Raw genomic sequence first — 10,880 nt, forward strand, 5'->3', positions numbered from 1 at the left:
ACATGCTGAAGGTGTACAGGCAGTTTCAGGCAGCTTTTGCTGTTCTTAGCCCAAAATACCCAAGGAGCTTCTGCAGAACACGGAGGACACGTTCACAGGACTGGGTCACAGCGCCCTGTGCTCAGAGCTGGGAACGGAGAGAGCCCAGAGCGAGACCAGATCAAGGAGGTGTGTAACTGCGTAATCACGATCGTGCCTGATCCTCCCCTAGAGCAGAACATGCCAGCACAGGACAGCCCTGCACCAACACAGCCAGCAGCTTCCTGAAAGGAATTTGTTCAAGCCCCGACGGCCCACAGACATAAACAAAGCGTGTGACCGTTTGCAGCAAGCCACAATGCTACAGCTCGAGGAGCGGGATGGCACAACCTGCTATTTAGGTAACCAGATCACCTTTAGTATGAATAAAGCATGAGTCACAGTAGCAGCTGCAGAAGAAGGAATCTGTATAGACTATACAGACAGTAAAGTGGTCTTAGATGTAACAGATTCTGAAGGAAGCGCGAAGAGGAAACTGATGCTGTTGACCATTTAGCTTATTTTTGGTAACTTCTCTGAAAAAGGGACAGAAACATCCTGAGTATGACACCATGCATCACACAGCAGTATATGGTTAGTAATAAAAAAGATAGATATAATTTAATTTGTTCCTTTAAGAAAAGGCTAACTTATAAAGCAAGAGGTAATATGGAACAAATTTATTAAACCACTTTGAGGAACACCAATGAATTACTTTAGAGAAACAGCCACCAGAAACCTTACCCACAGAAACCTTATCCTTACCTCACCCTTTCAGAAAATAAGGTCAAACACCCCCCTTTACATCTGCATCCAGTGTGTGGGCACAGATCACAACTCAGAAAGGTGGGGAAACAGCAACATTTTCCAAACAGAAACTTTTTAAGTGGGTGTATGTTGTACCTGAGTAACTGCAATGTTCTTACACTGGGGAAGGGGGGGAGGAAGAGCACAGGATAGCCACCATCCTCTGTCATCAGGTAACGTGAGCTGGAAAGAACCTTCCACTTACTTCTGACCATTCTGTGTATGAGATCATCATTCATCAACCCACCTTTGAGCATTCAGAGGTGCCGCTCTGGGGCTGTCAGTACTTCATGAGCAGGATGCTGTCTGTGATTTTCTAAGGCAAAATCTTGCCCTGATCCCTTTTCTAACTCCCACCTTCTCACCCTGCAGCAAGCTTAGTTTCACCTTCCAGTTGTTCCTCTTCCCTGCGGTGATACACTTCATAATGAAAGCACTTTTGAACACGCTGTTCAAACAGAGGAGCTCATAAACATGCAAAACTATCTGCATGCTTATGAAATAAACAGAATCCGTATTTCGTAATGAAAATTAAACACATCTATCTACCAAAAGCACAAAAACAAGGCTATCGAACTCAGTATTGCATTATAGTGTGTATTTACAGAGCATGAATCAGCCGTATACACAGCTGTCTTCATGGAAAGTAATGTGCAAAATGACAAACTAATGGGCTGCTATGGACAGGACCTACTCCAGCCTCACTTCCCACTTCTGTGCCTCGTGCAGGATGACCACAGGCACCACAAACCAGAACCTCTTGCTGCTTTTTCATTTTTCCTTTCTATTGCTGTTATCACTTCGTTGTTGTTTGACGTTGCCACTAGTTGCAGATTTACTGTCTCAACTCTTCTGTGTAACACACAAAGCTATGAGAAGTAGTGCTATAAAACTACCCCTTACCTACACAGTATCGTCATTCTTTTAGCATGTATGTTTTCATTGTGCAAAAAAGCCCCCAAAAGCACCATACTAAGAACAGAAAAGAGATTAGAGAGGTCAGAACTTAAAGCAAGTTTTAAGGTATAACACAACTTGAGCAAATTTATTGTCAGAAACATGATGCAGTGTAATGGAGGTTCCAATGAAGGACTGAAAACAGTGCAATAAGACTGCTGGCTCTCTATCAGAGTCTTCAAGTTCAGGTTCATGGCAGCTAACTTGATGCAAACCCGGACTGCAGCGATCCCACTTTGTGCCCTTGGGCTGCAAAACTCCCAGGCAGCCAATCAGCCTTGAAGTTCAGCCAGTTGTCTGCCACAGGTCCCTGCTCAGTCCCACAGGCACCAGTGCAAGGGAGGAAGCGGTCACCTCAATTTAGTTCAGTGACACAAAATTACTTGCACCTCTATGTTGTAGCTTTGTAAGAACTTTAGACAAGCATAAAAGGGAGCTGCCAGCATCAGAGCTGCTGCTGCTGCTGACAGAAATAGCCTCCACCCATCTTCTGCTGTCCCAGTCTGTCCCCTCCCTTTTGCCAGAAGCCAGTGAGTGAGCACTGACTGCAGCTGCTGCACGTTTGGTGTGTGCATGGAAGTGAGTGTTAAGAGAAAGGCACATGGAAGCTGCAGTGTGGTAACTAATGCACTTTATTGAAAGCCCAAAAAGAAGCCCCAAACCCTATTCCTAAACACCAAAAGGTCCTTTGAGAAATTTATTACAGATTTTACATATTCCAAAATACTTTAATACGCACAATTTGTGATTTATTGAGGCAGGAGTTCATACTCTTCCTAACCCAGAGTGGCTGTGTGGCACAGGAAACAGCAGCTGACTACTGGGTTGACAGTTTCAGCTATGAAACGAATGTCCTCATTTCATAAATCCCTGGCTTTTGCTATGAGCCAGCACGCAGTGTGCAGTGATATGCAGCTTCCAGCTCCTCAGACTCAACTGGCACAGTTGAAGAAGTGACATTTCATAAGCTACAGTTGAGCAGCTTCCAAGACAAAACACTTGTTGAGAATGACTCACTGTGTGTTGTGCTTATCACATCCTTCAGGTAAGCTGAACTTAGTGAAGTCTTTTCAAAAGATGTACAGCTACTGGAGACGAAGGAACAAAGCATCTGACACATTGCTCGGGCCACATGAAGAGTTACAGCGATTCTGACCAGTTACACCAATTTGGTAGTTTTCTTCTCCAGCAGGATACTTGCACCCTGTTACCAACAAGTATCACAATACAGACTCTTTGTAACTGTACCACTAGCTTCACCCAGCCCTGCAAAGTCAACAGGACAAGGACAGCTGCACTCATTTAAATGGGGACTCCTTCAGCTGTACGTGCCCCTGCCATAAATCAGTGCAGTAGTGCAAACTGCAACAGTGCATGAAGTTACACCAAATGTTTTGTAGTATTTCACTCGACAGACAGTGAATGCTCCTCATGCTTCACTGAATATGAGGAACTGACATTGCAAAGCATTAGATACACACTCATTATCTGCAGCCTGATGTTTCTCTAACCACCACTTTCTCAGCAGACTTCTTGGTTCAGGTTGTGCAGGTGGCTCCTGGTGTACAGAAATGGACATAAAATTTACAAAACTCTTTGATACTTATTTAGAATACCACCTCAGCCTGTCCCCAGCTGAGCAATCACTGCATGCACACGAAATAGGAGGGTTTTAGTTTGGGAAAGTTCTTGTTTTAGCAAATACTGTTGTTAATGGAGCTTGCTATTGATCCAAGTAAGCTGGATGTGGCATAGCTTTAGCCTGCTCTTCAGAAGACCAATGCGAGGCTGACGTTAGTTTCAGGCTCACCAGTACACGTTATCCTGAACCAAGGAGTAAAGTCCGTATGTTCGAGCAGAGTGGCTAATATAAAAAACTCCATTACAGGAGTAAAGAGCCATGTCCAAGTGATGCTGGGGAGAGCAGAGACGTGATCCAAGGAGGAACAGTGGGCTTTCTCCAGTGCCTACAGCAGGCTCAGGGCAGGAACTGCCTTGCACTAGGCCAGAGTCAGCCCCTCTGGCTGTCTATAGCTGGGGCCTCTGGGGTCTACAGCCAGAAATGAGCATGTTGGAAAATAATCCCAGAAAAGCTATCGGATGTAACAGTATGACAGTGCTTCCTCCTGTAAAAGCATCTGTGCAACTGAGGGAAAAGCTCGCACTTTGAAACACTTTTGACTGTAAAGGAAAACTGAACACGAGTGTTAACCTTTGTTCTCACTGCGAGATGTAATGAAGAAGTGCCTCAGGGCACACATGTGCTCTGCACAAACCCTTTATTTGGTTTTTATTTCTTTTCCAAGCAACTGAGTTGGGAAATACAAACCAGAACACGCTCACAAACTGCTGACTGAGCAGAATCTCTTCGTGGTGCAACATACTTAATATTATAATTTATTCAGTTCTCTATGCTGATATTTTTCTACTCTTTGTATGAGCAGGATTAGTGTAAACCCTGGCAGTGTTCAAGGTGAGATTGCATGGGGCCTGGAGCAACCTGCTCTACTGGAAGGTGTCCCTGCCTGTGGCAGGGGGTTGGAACTGGATGAGCTTTAAGGTCCCTTCAAACCCAAACCAGTCTGGGATTCTTTGAAGGCCCTTAAAAAAGGTTAAGGACAGTTATTCAGTTATTTTATGGGCCACTCTCCATTCCTGACGATGGAGCTGAGCAGATGGTGTGTAAGGGATGTAACAACTGCAGAAGTGAGAAGGGTCTCGTGAGCAGAGCCATGGCTGAAAACACAGCCCTTTGGGAATGGAAGAAAGTTAAGAAACGCACAGCAGCGCATGCGTGCTTGACACACTTGAGTTGCATTGTTTAAAGGTCAAACATTCCAGCATGGGAATGAAGGTGTTTGAGTGCTCAGTCCCTGCTGACCACAACCACTGCAGCCCAGAGATGTGGAACCACACAGGGGTATGCAACAGGCACCACTGCTCCCTGAGCCCTGCCTTGCACACGTGTGCTGGGGCTGCTGTGGAAGAGCAATGTTCATTAAGAACCTCAGCTAAAGGGACTGTCACCACTGCAGTTCCTGTTCTAAAGTTACTCTGCAAACACACAAACAAGCAGTTTTATAAACCACACTTCTACCTGTAGTAACTGTAGTTGGAACTGAGTAACTGCACATACAGAGGAAAACCTCAGTTAAGACGTAGTTCAGAATGTCTTGTATCTTGTAACGTGTACAATAGTGGTTTAGAAAATGCACAATAACCTTCCTTTCATGTTACCTGAACCTACTGTTGTGTCTCCTAGAATGTAAGTCACACATAAAGCTGTACCGATACCATTTTCCCTTTAAAATGGGCTGCACAGTGGCATAAGATAGTTAAAACCAAACACAAGCCAGGCCTGCTGTACAGATCTAACAAGTGATTTTGCAAAACATAACCATTAGCTATATGTTAAAACGTTTCTGCATGTTGGCCATGCATATACTCTAACAAAAGCACGATGGGGTAGGCTAAACATGCCATTAAGAGGCATTTTTACATGATAATTCTTTAAAGAAATCCTCTGGGCATTTCTGTAACTGCCCTGGCATTACTCTCAATCTCTTTCTACAGTCAGGAGAGTTAAAACAAAACACCGCTTCAGAGTTATTAAACTAATAATGCAAAAGTCTTTAATTAGTACAAATTTGAAGAGCACAAGTACTGGAATGTAACGTGCTATTTTAAGGTTGTCCTTGTCACGTCAACCCGTTTCTAGTCTCACAGGCTTTCAAGCATACTTAGATTTTTTTAATTGATATATATGTTAATATTCTAACTGCCATTATACTCCTATGCTATAAAATATTCCCCATTATCAGTGTATGGAGATACAGGCATTTTCCCTGCACACCAACAGAAGCAATGAGCAAAAATCATGAGCTGAGCTGCAGCATCGTCGCACAGTTTAAGGTAGAACAGATGCACTCACAGGTATTTGGCTCCAGTTTCTGACACTGAACAGCTGCTACTGGCAGAGCAATGAATGAATAATAAGAATTAAAAAGCAAATAAATCTGTTATCTAATAGGGAAGTTACAAATGTGCCTTTAGAAAAAGATGCTGAACTGATGAAGCAGGAACACACTCTTGTGAATCAATAGTCACATCCATATACACTCAAGGAAATCCTAGATCATTAGTTTAGCTCTCACTGAACAACAGTGGTATTCAAGTATCATGGATTTAAGAGTCTTGGTTTTAAAGTGATAACCAAGGATCCACCTTGGATTACTTTAAATCCAAGACTCTTAAATCTGCTAATTGTTGGATCACTTTATCTCTACCTTGTGAGCTCCGATCTGCACAACATCCACTGATTTGGCATTAACTCTACTATGAAAAACACACAAAGTTTAAATACAGGAGATGGGGAATAAAGGTATTTTCTCAGTATCTAAGATTCCTTACAAACCACTTTACTGAGGTGAAGAGTGCTCTCTGATTTCAGTGCTAACTCCAAGTGCTTAGCAGTATCTGAAGCAGAGAAGGAAGCAATTCCTCACGTCCTCCACACTGCACAGCTGTTAACCCAAAAGCAAAGCAAATAAAATATCTGACTTTTAGATGCAGTGGCATTAGCTCCAACTTCACTTCCATCAACAGCAGCTCACAAACTGTAAAACACCGAATCACCCACAACACAAACTGACATCCTGGCACGATGCTGGCTGAAGGCAAACACTTCCCACCCCTCCCGGCCCCAAGCCCACAGTCACCTTTTCTGCTCCTCCATTTCCCAAGGCAGCCTGTGCTATTTCTTTTCTTGCTGAAAAACGGTTCAATGTGCCCTCTGAGTTTTCTACTATATTTGGGATCATCTTAAAATGCAAAATAACTCCGCAGCCAGATGTACCACCACACCTCACTCACACACTCCTCGTATCTAACCTCTGCAGAAGATCAAGTTCAAGCCAGCGCCAAGTTTAGTCCTGACTCCTGAGCTACTATGAGCCATGGCAGCACAGCTCTGAAGTAGCATGGTAGCCCAAATAGTAGAAAGGCTTTCTATGCAGGGCAACAACAACAGGGTAAGGATTTGCCACCCCCACAACTCATTCCTAACCTGTGTATCATGCACTGTTGGGTAAATAATGCTGTGCACATCTGGCACAAGATCAAAGCAATACCTTGATTACAAGTACACTTTATATGAATATTAGGTAAGAACTGATAGCTGTAAGAAGTGGGGCAAGGAAAGCAGACTTGCTGTCGTTTAAGTGAATGTCCAGTTACTTCTGCTGCTCTTGGCCAAGTGGCTCAATGTGAATCATACCAGGTACCTACTGCAAAACCAAAACTGAAACCACTGAATCTCCCATGCAGCTCTGGCAGCTGGCCAGAGCTGTTCCTCTTTGCAAGCACAAGCCTTATTCCACACACTGTCTTTTAGTTCACATCCGTATAAAGCAAGTGAAAGCTCTCACAGCTCCAGCACGTCCAGGATTGAGGCAAGGTTCTCCCCATCCACCACCCAGACCACAAACACCCACCTGTGATAAGGGCCTTGGTGCTGACAGGCTTTGCGCCCACCACAGATCATTACAGGAACCTGCTGCACCACTTGCAGTGTGTGCTTTACTTTCAGTGCAATTATTCTGCGAGCAAGCAGCCACAGAAGAAATAACCAGTGCTGCGTTCAGCTTTCGTTTTTACCTGCCCAACTACAGAGTTCTAGATTTGGAGCAAACACGCAGTTACTGGAGTGTCAGATGATGGGCAATCCTGGTTTCCCTCACCCACCCTCAGCCAAAAAAAAACAAGGAGACAAAAAGCAATAGCAAAGTATTAATAATTCCAGAGGAGAAATACTTTCTTAAGCTTTCCCTTCTGTACAGGTATTCTGTTGCACTAAGCACCCTCCAACTGGTAACTGAGAGAGCAATCGAAGTTACAGGGAGAAGAGAAGCTAACTGTGAAATGATGACGAACACCAAGGCAGTCACTCTTTAGCTGCAGGAGAATTAATCCGCCAGCTTTTGAAATGTGCCTTCCACAAGTGTGGAAGACATTGCACCATCTAAATAACAACCCCCTCCAGGAACAAATGGAACAAAACTACATTTTCTCAGGAAATTGCTTCCCTCTTTCGATGAAACTTCCTTCTCTCCTGAGAATAAATGTCCTGAACCACAGTGACCACACGCTTGGTTGCATATACAACGAGGATTTCCCTTAATAATCAACTCTTTTTGGCTTAAGCAATTCCTTATCCAGAACAGCTTTCTTATAAACAAGCACTCATTTGTCACATTAACTACCCGATTCTATTTATTAATCATTAACTTCAATAGATTTTGCATGTTTACTTGGCTCCAGCTACTATTTACTATTTCATTTGGGTATTACCTTCATTTAGTCAATGTAATAGGCTGCATCTGTTTTACTGGATATGTATCTTACACCACTCGGGATGTATTTGTATCCAAGGCCCTGCCTCGGTGGCTTGCTCGAGAATGGTTTCTCTAGTCTTGTAAAGGGGCTGAAGCATAATCCTCATGTGAGGCAACTGAACACCAGTAATTTATTCTGCTGAAATTCTATAGCTGCTGGTAAAGGTCAGATTATTCAATGAGCAGGCGATGGGTAACACAGTGTACGTTACAGACAGCCTTCAGGTAACGCGTGAGTAAAGTCTGCATGAGATGCAAGTCCCCAGATAATAACACATCACGAAAACCTTACCAGAGCAGGGCTCTCAGGGGGTGGCAGCCGTCTTGCCTGTTGCAAGTTAATGCAGTTCCGTAGTTTACGACAACAAGGAACTGGCAAATACAAAGAAATGAGAGGTGAGTGAAAAACACATATCTCCTAAAAATAACTTCTGTGGGCAAATATTTAAGGCTTCTGTAGAACTGTATTAAAAACACAAACTTGGTATCCACCAGTGAAGAGCAAAAGAAAAACAGAGCTAAACCAAACCACCTTCCTGTAACTGGAACACTGCTAATTCTGCCTCTTGGGGTTTGGGATTTATCTGTTTAAAATATAAGATGTTCAAGTCTTACAAAAACAAAATAAAGCCATGTCTTTAATCCCTGCAGTTGGTCCGAGATGACAAATCTCAGATTCAAAAGGTAGAATTTAACAGGTAAAAAGATCAGATGATTCTAATTCCTGTTTGGAGCTTTATTTGCTAGTTTTTGCACCTCAGATGCGCAAGGCTATAAATGCAAGTTTGTATATAGCAGTAAATGACAAAGCATGTTGTATTGTATTCATATTTGTATGCTACAGCAGTTCAAGATGAAACGGGAAGCAGGGAAGGTCAGATGTTATCTTTAACCTGACAATCTTTTATAACCACTGGGGACTACAGCTGTCCATTCACCTTACAGGAAACAACCCTTAATTTACACTAAATTTCTCTGTAACCTCTACCGAGTGTTCTCATTGGAAAAAAATATCGAATATGACACAATTATGTCAGGAAAATAGGGGCACATACACCCGCTTTCCAGATAAAGCCCAAAATAGCCCTACTGTACAAAGGCGTTTGAGAACACCGCAGGGCGAAGCTTCCCTGAGGGGAGCAGCACGGCAACATGAACCAGTCCCCTCGCTTTACTTCACCAGGTGCTCTCATGATGCGAAGCAGCAAGCCGTGCCCCGTGCGCCGCGCTGAGCGGTGAATCACATTGCGCTACATCAGCATCAGCCCATAGCCGAGCCCGGCCCCCTCCGCCGCACCTCCGGGGGGGGGGCTCTGGGCAGGCTATGGCGCTGCCGGCGCGCCGGGCTCCCGGGAAGCAGCGGGCGGGCGGGCCCCGGGACAGGCGGGGAGCAGCAACCGGAGGCAGCTCCGGGGAGGCGCGCGGGGAGCACCGCGAGGGCCGCGGCCGGAGGCGCCCCGCGCTCCCAGCACCCGCTCCCGGGCAACCGCCGGTGCCATCCCCCGCCCGGTGCCGGGCCCGGGCGCGTCTGCAGCCCGCGGCTGCGGGAGCCTGGGAGAGCCCTGACCCCACGTAACCTCCCGCTGCTCCCCTCGGCTGACCCGGCCGCCTCCGCCCGGGCGGGCTGCGGCCGCGTCCCACCCCCGGCGGGGGCGGAGGATGGCCCGGAGGGGAACGCCAGCCCCGCGCCCCGCTCCCCTCAGGTGCTGCCGACGGGCAACGCCGGGACCTGCCTCGCTCCGTCCCGCCCCCGAACGGAGAACCCCGCCCCTCGCCGCCCTCCCCGGCCGTTACCGCGCTCACCCGGCCCGGCCCGGCCCGACCGCAAGTCCCGGTGCTGCCCGCGGAGAACGCAGCCCGCGGCGGGCCCGGCTGCTAAAATGGCTGAGGCGCGGGGGGGAGCGGGGCGGGGCCAGACCCCGCCACCGGCCAATCCCCGCCGCAGCCCCTCTGACGGACTTGGGGAGGGGGCGGGCCCGGCCGTGTGCGAGCATGTGTGTGTGTGTGAGAGTGAGTGTGAGTGTGAGTGAGTGAGTGTGAGTGGGTGTGCGTGTGTGTGAGTGTGTGTGTGTGTGTGAGTGTGTGTGTGTGGGTGTGTGTGTGTGTGTGAGTGTGTGTGTGTGTGTGAGTGTGTGTGTGTGGGTGTGTGTGTGTGTGTGAGTGTGTGTGTGTGTGTGAGTGTGTGTGTGTGTGTGAGAGTGAGAGTGAGTGAGTGTGAGTGTGTGTGTGTGGGGGGGGGGGTGTGGGTGTGTTTGTGTGGGTGTGAGTGAGTGTGACTGTGAGTGTGGGTGTGTGTGAGTGTGGGTGTATGTGTGGGCAGGGGGCTGAGTGTGTGTGGGGGGGTGTGAGTGTGTGTGGGGTGTGGGTGTGTATGTGTGTGTGCGTGTGTGTGTGAGTGTGTGTGTGTGTGAGTGTGGGGGTGTGGGGGGGGGGGGGGTGGGTGTGTGTGTGGGTGTGTGTGTGAGTGTGTGTGTGTGTGAGTGGGGGTGTGTGTGGGTGGGTGTGGGTGTGAGTGTGGGTGTGGAGGGGTGTGTGTGAGTGTGTGTGGGGTGTGTGTGTGTGAGTGTGTGTGTGTGAGAGTGTGTGTGTGGGGGGGGGTGCGTGTCTGTGTGTGAGTGTGAGTATATGTGTGTGTGTGTGCGCGTGTGTCTGTGTGCATGTGTGTCTGTGTGTGTGACTGGGCACGGTCCAGGCTCTGCCCCAGGG

At 47.0% G+C, this 10,880-nt stretch overlaps 1 protein-coding gene across 3 annotated transcripts in view; it reads right to left on the minus strand.

The window, feature by feature from the left end:
* The window catches only part of ACSL4 (acyl-CoA synthetase long chain family member 4), a 30,389-nt gene extending 21,821 nt beyond the window's left edge, over positions 1 to 8,568 (minus strand). Inside the window, exon 1 of one of the 3 annotated variants that reach the window (XM_062640172.1) lies at positions 8,467 to 8,568. The gene's annotated coding sequence lies outside the window, so the exon portion shown is untranslated. The remainder of the gene's footprint in view (positions 1 to 8,466) is intronic. The other 2 variants (XM_062640170.1, XM_062640171.1) reach the window with 2 other exon arrangements.
* Positions 8,569 to 10,880: the final 2,312 nt, after the last annotated feature.

This window comes from Pezoporus occidentalis, unplaced genomic scaffold (genome assembly GCF_034315485.1).
Source record: "Pezoporus occidentalis ecotype Australia unplaced genomic scaffold, CSIRO_AGI_Poc_V1 ctg63, whole genome shotgun sequence".
Lineage (NCBI taxonomy): Eukaryota > Metazoa > Chordata > Aves > Psittaciformes > Psittacidae > Pezoporus > Pezoporus occidentalis.